We start from the raw sequence: 16,107 nt of genomic DNA, 5'->3' as shown, positions 1-16,107 counted from the left end.
TCATTAAACTACACATACCCAATTCTAGCAACCGTTCCCTGTATGTTTTAGCCTCCAGTCCCCCAATCATCTTTGTTGCTCTCCTCTGTACTCTTTCTAGAGTCTCGACATCTTTTTTACATCGTGGTGACCAAAACTGGATGCAGTATTCCAGGTGTGGCCTTACCAAGGCATTGTAAAGTGGTATTAGTACTTCACTTGATCTTGATTCTATCCCTCTGTCAATGCAGCCTAGCACTGTGTTGGCTTTTTTGGCAGCTGCAGCACACGGCTGGCTCCTATTGAAGTGATTGTCTACTAAGACTACTAGATCCCTCTCACAGTTACTCCTATTGATCAAGCTACTGCCTATGCTATACCTGTGCATTTGATTTTTCCTGCCTAAATGTAGAACCTTACTTTTTTCACCATTGAATTTCATTTTGTTAGATAGTGCCCAGTGTTCGAGTCTGTCCAGATCCTTCTGTATCCTTCTGTATCCTTCTTATTTGTTTTTAGGGATATGTTCAAGGTATCTTTTCCAGAGCAAATGTTTTTTTTTTCAATCTCCAGTTCCAAGAGAGATTATAGAGCTCAACTCTTTGAGATGATGAGAAGAAGTAACTATTCCTAAATGTTTGTGTATGTGTGTGCGCGCGCGCGGTTTGTGCGCCGTAATGTGCATGTGTGTGTTTTAGCATAAACTGTGAGGAGCAGTTTCAATTAGCACGACACTGCTTCAAAAGGCAGGCCTGTCCCCATGAGAAATAACAGCACGTTTCAGAATGACGAGTTGTTGCATTTTTAATCAATGAGTCGTTTAATTAAAACCTTTGCTGGGCTCAAGAACCAGGATCAACAGATAAAATAGCTCCCTTTGAAGTCGTGCTTCTTGGCTGAGGTTTTTCTAGCATGGAGTGTTTCGTGTTTGGGGAGAGAGAGAGGAAAAAAAAATCATTTTCCCCACAGAGAATCCTGAAATATAATCAGTGTTGGTTTAACAAGGAAGGTGATTTATCTTGCAGTCAATGTTGTACATGGTGTGTTCACACAGTTGTGATAGGCCAAAGAATCTGTTCACAGAGCATATGGTTTCTATCTCTAATCACATCCATCCCATGTGGCTGGCGAACCCCATTTGGGGGCTGGTCTTGTCATTCAAACTAGGATTCAGCTGCCATTCATCTGTCAAAGGTTGCAAAGATAAACCCTGTTCTGGTATTAGCTGCCCTGTTTTGCAAAAATAAGAGAACGGGACAGAATTAAACCGGGGGGGGGGGCGGGGGGGAAGGAAAGAAATGGAAATTCGACATGAGGTTTATTCTTCAAATTCCAGAACCGTGCATGTAGATTGTGCATAGTGTGTGAAATACGGCTTCTGGCACATTGACCGCTGGCTGAATCTATCCCCAGATGCTAAATATTAATAAATCATTATTGGAGGAATGTGTGGTTGCTGAAAGGAAATTTTAACCCCAGCCAATATTTTATCACATGAGCCTAGGGCTCAAATCCCATTTAGACCTCAAGGTATCACCCAATCATTTTGTCCCACCAGTGTCCAATCTTCTTGTGACAGGCCATCCTTCACAAACAAGTCTTTTGACACTTGGTTCCTTAGAATGAGACAGGTTTGGCTCTTAATTCTTCTCAAATTAATAGAATAGAATAGAATGGAATGGAATGGAATGGAATGGAATGGAATGGAATGGAATGGAATAGTTGGAAGGGATCTTGTAGGCCATCTAGTCCAACTCCCCACCCAAGCAGGAGAGCCTACACCGTTTCTGATAGATGGCAGTCCAGTTTCTTCTTGGAAGCCTCCAGTGATGAACCTCCCACAACATCTGAAGGCAACTTCTGTTCCCTTGGTTGATTGTTCTCACTGTCGGGAAATTTCTCCTTATTTCCAGGTTGAATCTCTCCTTGATTTGTTTCCATCCATCGTTTCCTGTCCTGCCTTCACGTGCTTTGGAGAATAAGTTGATCCCCTCATCTCTTTGTCAACCCTTCAAGTATTGGAAGACTCCTATCATGTCACCCCTTAGTTCTTCTCTTTGTTAGACGAGACATACCCAGTTTCTTCAACCATCCATCCTATGCTTTAGCCTCTGGACCTCTTATCCTCTTAGTTGCTCTCTCTTCCCTGCACTCTTTCTAGAGTCTCAGCATTTTTTTTGCAACTGTGGTGACCGAAAGTGGACAAATGGAGAGAAGAAGAACAAAATAGTTTAGCAAGCATAAAATATTTCCGGCTTCAGAAACCAAACAGTACATCTAGTGCTTCAGAAGTGAAGGGCGTAAAGCTGTCACCCAACTCATAGGGGACATCTGGCGTGTATGTGCAGGAGTTGACCAAGGGTATATTTATTTAGTGCAAACAGTATAATAGAAGGCAATAGAAGATTCCCTGCTGCCTTGGGACAGACTGACCTTCGATCATTGGCCTACATCAAAAGAAAAAGTATGATTTAATAGTGGTGGTTGCATATTTTTTTTTTAATAACCTTGTGAGCCGCCCTGAGTCCTACGGGAGAAGGGCGGTATATATAAATCGAATAAATAAATAATTAAGATTCACGGGCAAACAAGCTGGTCGGAGAGACTTACGAAACAGAGCTGGCCTATTTTTTTTTTTTTCTCCTTCCTGGGACGTGGATTTATGTCTAAGCTCATTTCCACACTCGTAGCCCCTTCATAACATCCCTCAGCCATCTCTGAAATGTAACAGGACCTCATTACCATTATGTTGATACAACAAGGTTGGGTTGCCTCTAGACAATGATGTCCGTTGATGGGCCAGTTATGTTTTAGGTTCAAATCTCAAGCAGTTGCAAAGGTACAAATCCGTGAGTTGAAACTGATGGGGTTTCTCTGGAGATTTCAAAGACTCAGTTGCCCGTCAAATGTTTCAATCAGAATAGAGCTGGAAGGCACCTTGGAGGTCTTCTAGTCAAGCAGGAGAAACCTAGACCAGGGGTAGGCCAACTTGGCTCTTCTATGACTCGTGGACTTCAACTCCCAGAATTCCTGGCTGGCTTAGGAATGCTGGGAGTTGAAGTCCACGAGTCATCAAAGAGCCAAGGTGGCCTACCCCTGCCTTTGACCATTTCAGATAGGTGATTGTCCAGTCTTTTCTTAAAAGCCTCCAGTGATGAGGAAGCACCCACAACTTCTGAAGGCAAGCTGTTCAAACCGAACAGAGCTGGAAGGGACCTTGGAGGTCTTCTAGTCCAGCCCACTGCTCAAGCAGGAGACCCCCTAGACTATTTCAGACAAATGGCTGTCCAGTCTCTCTTTAAAAATCTCCAGTGATGAAGCACCCCCAACTTCTGAAGGCAACTTCTTTCACTGGTTGATTGTCCTCACTGTGAGGAAGTTTCTCCTTAATTCCAGGTTGCTTCTCTCTTTGATTAGTTTCCATCCGTTGTTTCTTGTCTTGCCTTCTGGTGCTTTTAAAAAATAAGTTGACCGTCTCTTCTTTGTGGTCGCCCCTCAAATATTGAACCACTGCTATCATGTCACCCCTAGTCCATGTTATTTTGGGGACATATTGTAATGCTGGGGTATTTCTAAGAGTTCTCTGCATATTTCTGATCTTGCATTAGCCAAGATTACAGAAAGTTGAGAAGAGAGAGCTAGGTACGTTTGCTAACAGGTCACCCTTTTCACTTTTTACCCATGAAGGTAGATCCTAGGCAATTCTCTTAGGCAGAATAAAGGAGAATTTTTGTAGCTCAGGGTTGTACTGAGAGGTCCTTGGTGCTCTCTGAGCTTGGTTGTTTACTTGCAGACATTTCCTAACCCAAACTAGGTTAACATCATCAGTGCTAGTAAGGAACAACTTGAGAGAGCACAGAGCAAAGTCAGGCACTCAGTGGACTGAGAGCATGTCCCACTGCTTACTAGCACTGATGATGTTAGCTAGTTGGGTCATGAAATGTTTGCAAGAAAACAACCAAGCTCAGAGAGCACCAAGGACCCCACAGTCCTCCTCCTCCTCCTCCTCCTCGTTTCTGTAAATCCCAGCCCCTTCTAGCACTGATGATGTTACCTAGCTGGGTAATGAAACGTCTGCAAGGAAACAACCAAGCTCAGAGACCACCAATTGTCTTGTGTCCCCAGCAGGAAGACAAACTAATCTCAAAATTTTACCCATCTTCTTCTGTTTGCCCCCATCTCTGTGACTTGTGGAGAAATCAGATCCCACATCTGGACTGTGAAAATCCAGATAGCTTGAAAAGAAGTGTTCTGTAGCTAGCAACTGTCTTGAAATGACTAGTATCTTGAAATGAAACTGTGACAACAATAGGAAATATAGGTCTCTGTGGAGATTCTCAAGTCATCCAGGTCATGGTTGTCCCAAAGGTGTGTTGAAAGAAAAATCTTCATCAAGGTCCAGTCCAAGCCGGGAATAAATAAAATGGAGGCCGTTCGGAAAGAAGGTTCATGTTTAGTTAGCTGCCAGAAACGTCAGTGACACAGCATGTTTCTAGGCTGGCTGACCAAATGGAGCTGGGAGTGGATGGATTTTTATACCTTTGGGGGCTTTTGTGTTTGGACTTGTTCCCGTATGAGGCTGTTCCTGTTCCTGTGCCGTGAACTTTGACCTGAGCTTGAGTGTGCCCTTTTGGTCTTCTAACAGTGGTGGGTTAATCCTATTGTGTCCTAAAGGTCATGTCTTTAGATTTTGGGTGTGGGATATAGATTTTTAGGGGTCTTTGTCTTTCTAATCCCATCAGCTCCAAAGTTCCTGGCCCCAGCCTTCCAGAACGAATCACCAAATCTGCATTTTTGCGTGCTTTCGAACTGCTAGGTTGGCAGAAGCTGGGACGAGTAACAGGCGCTCACTCTGCTACGCGGCACTCGGGATTCGACCCGGCAAACTGCCGACCTTCTGATCGACAAGCTCAGTGACTTCTTAACAGGTGCTTTTTCAAGAGGCAACTGGACTGCCTTTGTTTTTCTTGGAAGACGTCGGAGCTGAAGAAGCCTCTTGGATGAGAAGCGAAATGCCTTCAAAGAAAAACAAGGAACTGGACTGCCTCTTGAAAAAAGCACCACCAAGGACACAGGCAAACTTCCAGGTGGCCTCAAGCACTCTCTCTCTCTCTCTCCAAGACTAAAAATGACCAGCTGTCTGCAAGGAGTATAAATCCTTCCATTCCCCACCATCCAGTCAGAGCTGAAGAAGCTTCTTGGATGAGAAGCGAAACGAAAACAGTTGCTTCTTGGGGGGAAAAATCGCTTTTGGGACAAATAGGGAATATACAGAGATTTCTGCAAATGTATAGTCAACATCATTTGGACACCGGGGAGCTGAACTCATTCTGAACCAAGAAGGACACATCCATTCTAGGACCCTCACCGTTATCCTAACTGCAGGATAAGAACTGGGGGCAAGAATGAAAGCTCAAAATAAATTTATGGCTATGTTATGTCAACATATCCCTAGAGCTTAACCTTTGAACTTCCGCTAGGCCTTCGCAGTACTGCCCTCGCTTGCTGGACTTCCTCACAATGCGGTGTTAAGAGAAATTTAAGTGCGGGGGACTTGAAATATTTGAAGATAAATATATTCTTGTCAAATAAGATTTTTCTGGGTTCCAGTAAGGAGGGTAGAGTCTTTTGTTCTCTTTATCTCTTTTCAGAAAAAAAAAGCATCCAGACTGCCTGTCTCCAAACCTTGTTAAGTCGACAGGAAATCTGTCAAGTTCAGATCTTTTATTGGCTCCCCTCCTATTCCAGACAGGCCAGGAGATATGAGGCTGTCTTGCCTCCTGGGTTATCCCCAGGAAACGAAATTATTGTTATCCCTGGCAGTGGTGAAAATAAATTACAATAGTCATTATTCAGGCAGCACGGATAAAACTGTGATGGAACACAATCCCCCCCCCCCGCTCATTTAGGTTGCTTTTAAACCAGGCTTCGTGTTACTGTCATCTAGGGTTGTTGTTGTTGTTTTTTGTAACCAGCAAACACATTGTGCTTATAGCAATTAGCGTAAAAGTGTTGTGGGAACAATAATCCCTTCAGGATAGGCAATGGAGATTGGGTTTCTGTGTCGGAGGTATCCAGTGTGTGAAGAACTATTATTTTTACTCATATTTGTAGCTCAGGATTGGACTGTGAGAGCCTTGGTGCCCCCGGAGCTTGGTGGTTTGGCTTGCAGACGTTTCGTGACCCAACTAGGTAACGCCTTCAGTGCTACAAGAGGTAGTATTTACAGAGTAGTAGTAGGAGGACTGTGGGGTCCTTGTTGCTCTCTGAGCTTGGTGGATTTCTTGCAGACGTTTCGTGACCCAACTAGCTAACCGCTTGCTGGTTGAGCTCCGGATGGCCCCCGACCTTCGCTCCTTCCGACGCGATCTAAAAACTTATTTATTTGAACAATCCGGCCTGGTCTGATGGGTTTGGGGTTTGGATTTGATTTTAACATAGTTTTAATTGTTGTATTATATTGGGCATAATTATTTAACCTTTTTTATCTTTTGTATTTATATTTCGATATGTATTGCCCTGTACACCGCCCAGTGGCGTAGCGTGGGTTGTCAGCACCCAGGGCAAGGCAAGTGACGTCACGGCACCGCTGAAAAGACGCGCCCCGCAGCAGCGTAGACTTTCCAAGAAGAGTCGCGCGCATGCGGGATGCTTCCGGGTCCCTCTCGAGGGCGGCTGGGCGGGGCTCCGACCTGCAAGAGCCACTGCATTCAAGCTTGCACATGAACCCCGCTAAATAAAGCCACGCATGCGCACAAAGCTAGGCCGGCCGGCGGGTCCATCTTCGCTCGGCCAAGCCTGCCAGGGCGCCTGCGGGGCGCTTGCGGCTGGCCTGAGCCTGGGCAGAGAGTTGGGCGCTTCTATTTATTTTATTCAGTTTATGTGGCCGCCCATCTCACCTGCCGGACTCGTTTCGCTTTGCAAGAAAGAGCAGCTCGAGAGCGGAGCCAAGCCAACTCTGTGCAGCCCTTGGGGCTCCCTGAGCAGCTCAGTGTGAGCGCCCCCCCAGATGTTGCGCCCGGTGCGGCCGGCCCCCCCTGCACCCCCCACGCTACGCCACTGACACCGCCCTGAGCCCTTCGGGAGAAGGGCGGTATAAAAATTTAATAAATAAAATAAATAAATAAAATAAAATAAATAGTAAGGGAATGGGTTTTGCTCTGAGTTTATTTTCTAGTGCAGGGGTGTCAAACTCAATTTCATGGAGGGCCGCATCAGCATTGCTGTTTCCCTCAGGGGGCCGGGTGGGTGTGGCCTGGGTGGGCGTGGCCTACTGGGTGGGCGTGGCCAGAGTGCATACGGCCTACTGGGTGGGCGTGGCCAGCTCTACATCGTTGGCATCAAGGGTGCCTATGGGGGGACCTGGGCAGGAGTGGGGCAGATCTGAGGGTCTCTGGCAGAAGGAGGGTCTCTGGGCCAGGGCCAAGGCAGTGGGGGCCGGTCCCTCCCTGTTTCCAGGATGGCTTCGCGGGCCGCATGAAACCACTTCGCGGGCCGGATCTGGCCCCCCAGGTCTTGTGTTTGACGTGTCTGTTCTAGTGGATTGCCCTGTCGGTATGGGTCTTGGCGGTTGTTGACTGAGCTGTGTACTGTTGGCTTTCTTGACACAATTTGTTGATTGTTGGCCTGATCTTAATCTTGGTGCTCATCTCTTCTCTTCTGGGTGTTGATTGCTGGCAAGGAAGCGTTCCTTGTTGGGCTTCTCCGGACGGCGCCGGATCTTCGCTCCTTTCGCCGCGATCTGAAAACATACCTGTTCGAACAAGCCGGCCTGGCCTGAGGGTGGGATTGCTGGGGTTTTTATTATCATTTTATTGGGGGTTTTATTAATGTATTTATTGTTTTTTTATGGGCATGTATTTAATAACTTTTTAATTTTTGTAACTTTATGTTTTATTCTTGCCCTGTACACCGCCCTGAGTCCTTCGGGAGAAGGGCGGTATAGAAATATTAATAAATTAAATTAAATTAAAATTCTCCATTCTCTCTTTTGCCCACTATGGTGGATTGTCTCTTTATCCCGAGGTGCCGGGTGGTGGCTGATTTCTCTGAGTGGCAGTGTAATTATTTATTTCTTTGAATTTATTATGGCGGCCCACTCCAATAGACTCTGGGCGGCTTACAAAATGGATTACAAAAGTTCAAAACTACGAGAAGCATAGGCAGAACAAGACAGCCTGCAATAAAGAAAGAAGCAAGGCTTCTCCTAAAACTTTTTAACTCCATGCCTGGGAACAAAGGCAAGCTTTAAAGGATTTTTTTGGAACTCTGAAGTGAGCAGGGCGTTGGACTAGAAGACCTCCAAGGTCCCTTCCAACTCTGCTAATTCTAATTCCAACTCATTTTTTTTTATTTTAATTCCATTTATATCCCGCCCTTCTCCGAAGACTCAGGGCGGCTTACAAGCTTAGCAGTAGCCTTCATTCTATGTACCGGTATATGCCTGCTTATTAGGGCTTTCATACACCCCCAAGCGGCTTTATTACAAAGTCAGCTTAATTGCCCTCAACAATCTGGGTCCTCATTTTACCTACCTCGGAAGGATGGAAGGCTGAGTCAACCTTGAGCCTGGTGGGACTCGAACCTGCACTAATTGCAGGCAGCTGGTGTTACTTAAGGAGGCGTTAGCCCACTGCTCCACCAAGGCTCAAATTAGAGAAGCTGTCTTCTCCATTGGCCAAGGAAGGATGTTCTTCCCACTGGCCAGCCCAGTGAAAAGGAAACAAATTGTGTGGCACGGGGGTTGTTGTGTGTGCCAAGGGAAGAGTAACGAGCAGAAACAAAGAAGAAGGGAGGATCCAAGGAGCAACTGCACAAACAGAAGAACAGAGAGAGGAAGACGACCCAAAGGGCGAGGATGAAGGACTTGCTAGAGAACAAAGGACTGCTAGATCTACTAGACCGAAATATAAATAAATGGAAATGGAGAAAGAAAATGGAATTTTCTCAGGAAATATAAATGGACTGAATCCCCCAATTAAAAGAAACAAGATTTTTTAGGAAATTACGGAAATTTGAATTTGGATATAATCTGTTTGCAAGAAACGCATATAAAAGAACAACATCCCAAATTATTGGGTGGTTGCGTGTGCTTATTTTGGGAGACGGATGAAGGATTCCTAGTAAGAAACGGCTGACCGATGGCTTCCTTGGCCAAATTGTTGCTTGCACTGGCTGAGAAAAACTTTCTAACCTCGGTGCCTGTGATAAGAACCATGGCTAGATTTGTTCATTTTATTTATTTTATTTATTTATTTTATTTTAATTCCATTTATATCCCGCCCTTCTCCAAAGACTCAGGGCGGCTTACAAGCTTAGCAGTAGCCTTCATTCTATGTATATGCCTGCTTATTAGGGCTTTCACACACACCCCAAGCGGCATTATTACAAAGTCAGCTTAATTGCCCCCAACAATCTGGGTCCTCATTTTACCTACCTGGGAAGGATGGAAGGCTGAGTCAACCTTGAGCCTGGTGGGACTCGAACCTGCACTAATTGCAGGCAGCTGGTGTTACTTAAGGAGGCATTAGCCCACTGCTCATTTGTTTTCTTGATTCGAATTAAAGTTGGGGCTGAGGACAGCCTGCCAAAATAACAACTCCTGTCCGAGATTATGTTGCCTTCTTGGAAATGTGGAAATGCGGCATTTTGCCGGAAGGCTAATAAAACTTCAGGACCCCAATATCTGATCTCAGAGGAAGCGTCCCCTCAAATAACAGAGCGAGCAGGGCTGATTTTACTATACAGGTAGTCCTTGACTTTGTTTAGTGACCATTCAAAGTTAGAAGGCACCGGAAAATGCGACTTGGGACCGTTTTTCACACTTAACAGCCGCCACCACAACCCCATGGTCACGCGATCAAAATTCGGACGCTTGGCGACGGACCTGTGGGGGTGTGTGTGTGTCACGCGATCAGTTTTTAACGACTTTCTGACAAGCAACGTCCATGGGAAAGCCAGATTCGCTTTAACAACTGGGTTACTAGCTTAACTGGTGTGATTTGCTTCACCCCTGTGGCAACTTCACAGCTGTCTTGCTTAGCGACAGAAATTTTGATCTCAGTTGTGGTTATAAGTCAAGAACTAGTCCTATGTACTCCGGTCTCCCAATTTCCAGATCTGGATTTCATGGTTTCTGCTTCTAGAATTCTCTCTCTCTCTCTCTCTCTCTCTCTCTCTCTCTCTCTCTCTCTCTCTCTCTCTCACACACACACACACACACACACACACACCAATTCCATTTTGGCTTCAGCACAACTTCAACCCATGCAAGGCTCTAAAGAAAGAAAGCAGAGGAGACGGCAACATTGCTTGTTTGTTTGCAGTATTTTAATGCAGCATTAAACTGCCATAACACTAAAAAGGCAAGCTAATACTATCCAGCAATTAAGGCACATGTCGGAATGCCATTTTATGGACAATCCACAGCAGAATTGTGACAAGTCTTTCCCGCAACCCTTTTGATATAGTCAGTTGTCGCTTTGGCGGCTGAGTCAAGCCTGTCTATTCTGAGCTCCATGTCCATAGAAGAGTTATTATTTTCTTTTCTTTTCTTTTTTTTAAAGCTGTACAAGTTAATCACCGGTTAAAGAAGAGAAGAATTATACAACTGAGAACTGAATGAGTACAGCTAGATTTAAAACAAAACAAAAAAAGCAATTCATCTAACTGAAGTCGGCAGAAATTAATATAACAACGACGTTAGTTTTCATATATCGTAGTTTGCTGCTCTAAATAACGTTTGTAAGAGGCCAAAGAGCGGGACTCGGCTCGTTTTAAAAAGAGTTTAAAACAAAGAAACAGACAATCTTAATATAACGGAACTAAAGGATAAGATGCATATAATATACATGATTCTAACGTGCATATTGTATCACGTTATGCATTCTAAATAAAAACACAACACAGATGCTTCTATCACTGCCACCCTTTCTCTATGCATTGCTTCGACTCCAGTCTTATTGCTTTCCAGACAATGTAATGCCATGTCAAATAAAAATTTCAAAAAAATAATAATAATAATAAACACATCCAGCCATGCCACTGTATATATAGCATTTCGGAAAAAGAAACCGCAACACTTTGGATGTTTCCACACGTTATACAAACAAGACACACCCGGAGTTCTCCTTGAAAGGAGGGCACGCCACAAAGAGGGGTGCGCAACTAACGCAACCAGCCTGGTTTTGCGCCTGTGCTTTGTGCTTTCTCAAATGTGACCCTTCAGACAGGGAAATGAAGATCGTGGTGGTTTTTAACAGAAAGATCCTAGGTGTGCGTTGGAAGTGGAATGTGTGAAAAAAAACACGTCCCTAGAACATTTGTGTTTCAGTTCTTTGCACCAGAGTTTCTGCTCTCTTCTTGACAGTGGGGAGATATGGCAGTAATTAGGCCCGGTCTAAATGCATATTTTAGGACTGGACCGTTCATGTGTTTTCTCTCAAAGCCATTAAGCAAAAAATTAACTCCAACGCCTGATTCTTACAAAATCAGTCCTAGCTTTCCCCCACCCCCCAAAAAAAGGCAATAATACTTTTCCATAATACACATATAAATAAATTGAATAAGCATATTAAGATAAGTTCTAAACACCCAAATAATACACTGGTTATTTAATACTGATATTTTCATCCAAATATAAGCAACAAGAAGAACAATATGGCTTTAAAAGAATGGCAAGCGTTCATTTTCTTGTCAGAATTATGTACCAACTTTCATATAATATTCTACGCAGATAATATTTCCTTCTTAATGTAGTTCGATTGCATATTTTATACAGACAAAGACACTGTAAAAAAAAAAAGAAATTCCTTCCATAAATATTTTCTTGAGGATACACCCTTAATTTTGTATAATACTTAAGAAAACTCTTAGCTCTGTTAGTATCATAATATAGAAAACTATTGTTCTGAAAACTAGAGTTGTAAAAACACTTTTTTAAAAAAACCTCAAGCAAAACTAAACAATAGTAATTTTAAAAGGCCCTCAAATATATACAGAAATGGTTATACTGTAAAGAGTTTTCCCATAACAATTCAGTATCGCAAAGAAATATTTGTAACCATTCAAAAAAAATTTAAACATCTAAAAAGTTCTCCAAAATACACACACACACACACACACACACAGTATTAAAAAATAAAAATAAAAATGGAAAGGAACGCTATGTCAAGTATAACTCAAGATAAATACACTCCTGTTAAGTAAAACTGTAAAATATTTCATAATCAGGGAGAGTAAACATTAATATCCGTTAACTATATTTATTAACTGCACACGATTGTCCCTTTGACACTTATCCCAAGAAAACGCAAGCCTTCATTTTTTTTTAATTTGGATTTTTTTTTTTGTTACCGTATTGGTCAGGCTCAATCAGTGCTACAATCAGACGGAAATATTTCTAAGGCAGTGGTTTTTGCAGACGTGAAAGGAAAGAGCACCAAAATATTGGCTAAATTTTGGCTCGATATAAAATCATGCCTTAAAACAGCGTTTCCCAACCTTAGGAACTTGAAGATGCGTGGACTTCAACTCCCAGAATTCCCCAGCCAGCATAGCTGGCTGGGGAATTCTGGGACTTGAAGTCCACACATCTTCAAGTTCCTAAGGTTGGGAAAGGCTGCCTTAAAAGATGACGTAGCTTGAAAACGCCTTGGAAGACCAAATTAGAATCTTCTCTCTGTTGAATTGCAATGTCACAAGGCTGATAGAGGAATTCCAACTAAGGCATGCAGGACACCACTTGCCCCACCTCAGATGACCCCACCCCACCCTTCCATGTGGGTCATTTGCAATAACCTGAATGAAAATCTTCACAATCCGGTTTAAAATCAACCCATTTGGAGACAAGTGATCTCAACAGATCCTCAAAATAACACCGTACACACCATCGTTCCATCAAGTTCTGGATTGCTGTTCATTCTTGCTGTGAACGACATTTCAGAGTACTTCTTTCGGCTGTCTATCATTTAAAGTCAGGGCTGTTTCCTAGAGCCTCGTGCACACACACAAACCCCCCCCCCCACATTCTGAGTTTTGTCCTGTCTGCTGCCGATCTTAATCAAATCGCAGAATCCTATCCAGAAGAGATCTTTTAGCATCACGTATTAAACCTACGTGAAACAGCTTGGGCTGCACTTTCCATCACGCAGATCCTGCCGTGATAGGACGTCCTACCTGAGCCAGGGCGTTGGACTGGAGGACCTTCAAGGCCCCTTCCAACTCTTTGTTATCCTGTTGTTGTGCTTTAGTCAAGCTGTTGTGAAAAGCTCCCTGCTCTTTGGAAGATTTGCACATCCCACGGAGGTCCTTTTTAGCTGTCATATGTTAATTGGAATCGGGGTGAAAGAGTTTCGGTGTTAATGAGAATCCCCAGGAAAAGTAATGGGTGCCATATATTTTAATGTCATCTGGGTGTCATTTCTGAACATGGGGGGGGGTCCCTCCAGGAAGAAATCCCAGAGGGAAATCAAAATTAGGAAGTCTTTCTGTGCATAGCTGAAGCCCTATTTGTCTTGCATGCAGCTCCCTTTGTATACTAACCAGGTATTTCTGCAATTAAAAACAACCACGTGCTGCTTAAAATGAATTGTGCTGAACTGGCCTTCATATTTAACGTCAGTTGGGGGGGGGGAATTCATTATCTACATTTCCTAGTATACCTTTGGGGAATTCTGTGTTGGCAGATATGACAACAGCTAGAAAGATTTTGGTTAATATTTTATAAGTGCTCAAACAACTACAGTAACAACAACAACAAAACTTGCAGCTGGTTTAACATAAGGCTACTTGTAATGTATTTCTCCTATTATTCAATTCTTACTCCTGCTTAAAAAAAGGAAAAACTTTTAACACTGAAGTTCAAGTCTTCAAAATCCATCACTCAATTCTTCCTGCTCTGGATAACGACTCATCATCCATAGAAAGGGTAAATGGGACTTCAGGAGTCTTCATTATCCAGAGATTCTCTGATTGATCTCTTTTCTTAAAATGTGTTATAATACCATTAATCTTTGCTTTCTTTTTCTGGACTCCAACTGAGCCTTTAACCAATGTAAACAATGCAGAGGCAAACTTTCAGCGTTCTTAATTCAGAGGAGTTGCTTTGTAAACAAGAACTGATCCAGAAATGGCCTAATGGCTGACTTTTGGATATTTACAGTGGATTCATGTGCATCTATTCATTTTTTTTTTACAATAAACCCACTGACAATAATGGAATTTAAAGTAGTAGTTTACATACAACTGTCGGACCCAATACAAACGATGGCCAAACTGCTAATGAATTTTATCCAACTGTATCAAGAACATTTGACTTCAAGTTAAAATACTTTGGATTACTTTAGATCACTAAGGGTCCTAATACCCCCCATGAAGAGACACAACTTAGTTGCGTTGTTTTCATGGAAGCCCAAGCAGATTTAGCAAGTTGATTTTTTCCCCCCAAATGTGCTGGACCACCATCTCCAACAAGTCCCATCTAGCAAGCCATTGGCGTAAAGCTGGGTGAAGAGAAGCTGTGGTCTCTGGAGAATACATGAAAATAGCTGGAATAGGTAACTCTTGGACACTGCTGCTTACGTTCTTTAGCAGAATGGTTTGGTTGACTTGGAATTGATAGAAAGAGACCTTTACTAAGAATTAAGGTAAAGGTAAAGGTTCCCCCGCACATGCGTGCTAGTCGTTTCCGACTCTGGGGGCCGGTGCTCATCTCCGTTTCAAAGCCGAAGAGCCAGCGCTTGTCCGAGGACGTCTCCGTGGTCACGTGGCCGGCATGACTAGACGCCAAAGGCGCACGGAACGCTGTTACCTTCCCACCGCAGTGGTCCCTATTTTTCTACTTGCATTTTTTACGTGCTTTCGAACTGCTAGGTTGGCAGAAGCTGGGACGAGTAACAGGCGCTCACTCTGCTACGCGGCACTCGGGATTCGACCCGCCAAACTGCCGACCATCTGGTCGACAAGCTCAGCGTCCTAACCCACTGAGCCACCGCGTCCCTTTTACTAAGAATTAAAGACAGTTAAAAAGAATATTTTCCATTTGTGCATTTGATACCTTTCTTACCATTAGTTTAACTTTCACAGGTCCCTGGAAATCATTTTCAGAGGTCAATTGCTTACCCTCCTATCGTGCTGCAGTGCAGTTTATCTTGGGAAATGAAAGTTTGGTCTATCGTCTGGCATATCGCATTGAGTGTCAGTAATTGAACTCTATCTAATCTTTTTTCTGGTGTTCTAAACTCAGGGCTAAATCGAAATTATCGAGAGGCCACCAAGGGAAAGTCTGAATCATCGTAATAGACCAGGGGTCTTCAAACTTAGGGGGTCTTCAAACTTAGGGGGAAGACCAGGGGTCTTCAAACTCAGCGAAGCTGGCTGAGGAATTCTGGGAGTTGAAGTCCACAAGTCATAAAAGGGCCAAGTTTGAAGACCCCTGTAATAGACCATCATCTGAATGTACCAAGTGGTCACCTCCACTGGATTTGGTGTGATCCCATGGAGATTATCCATGTAGTCAACCTGGGTCAACAGAAGTATGCAAAGAGACTCCTACAATAAATTCCTGGGGTTCTAAACTCAAGACTAAATCTTGATCCTAGACACATTTCTATCAGAGATTGTTCTAAAAGTAATGGCCACAGGAAAAATTGAAATAAATTGCAATCTGTAGGTAAAGAAAGAAGTGTGTGGGGGAAGAACAAACACCCGAGGACAAGACAGGAATTAATAAATGGAAACTGATTGAAGAGAGATCTAATCTAGAATTAAGGAGGAATTTCCCGACAGTGAGAACAATTAATCAGTGGAATGGGCTTGCCTTCAGAAATTGTGGCTGCTGCTGGAAGTTTTTAAGAGAGATTGGGCAGCCAATAATACGGGTCTGCTGCTTGAGCGACAGGGTTAGACTAGAAGACCTCCAAGGTCCCTTCCAACTCTGCTTTGAGATCGTGGGCACTCCATCACCGGAAATTTTAAAGAAGAGACTGGACAATCACCTGTCTGAGATGGTATAGGTCAGAGGTAGGCAACCTCGGCTCTTTTATGACAGAATTCCTGTGTCAGATGCTGACTCAGGAATTCTGGGAGTTGAAGTCCATGAGTCATAAAAGAGCCGAGGTTGCCTACCCC

The sequence above is a fragment of the Vipera ursinii genome, assembly GCF_947247035.1.
Source record: "Vipera ursinii genome assembly, chromosome: 5".
Taxonomy (NCBI): Eukaryota; Metazoa; Chordata; class Lepidosauria; order Squamata; family Viperidae; genus Vipera; species Vipera ursinii.
This window is presented reverse-complemented; position numbering follows the sequence as displayed.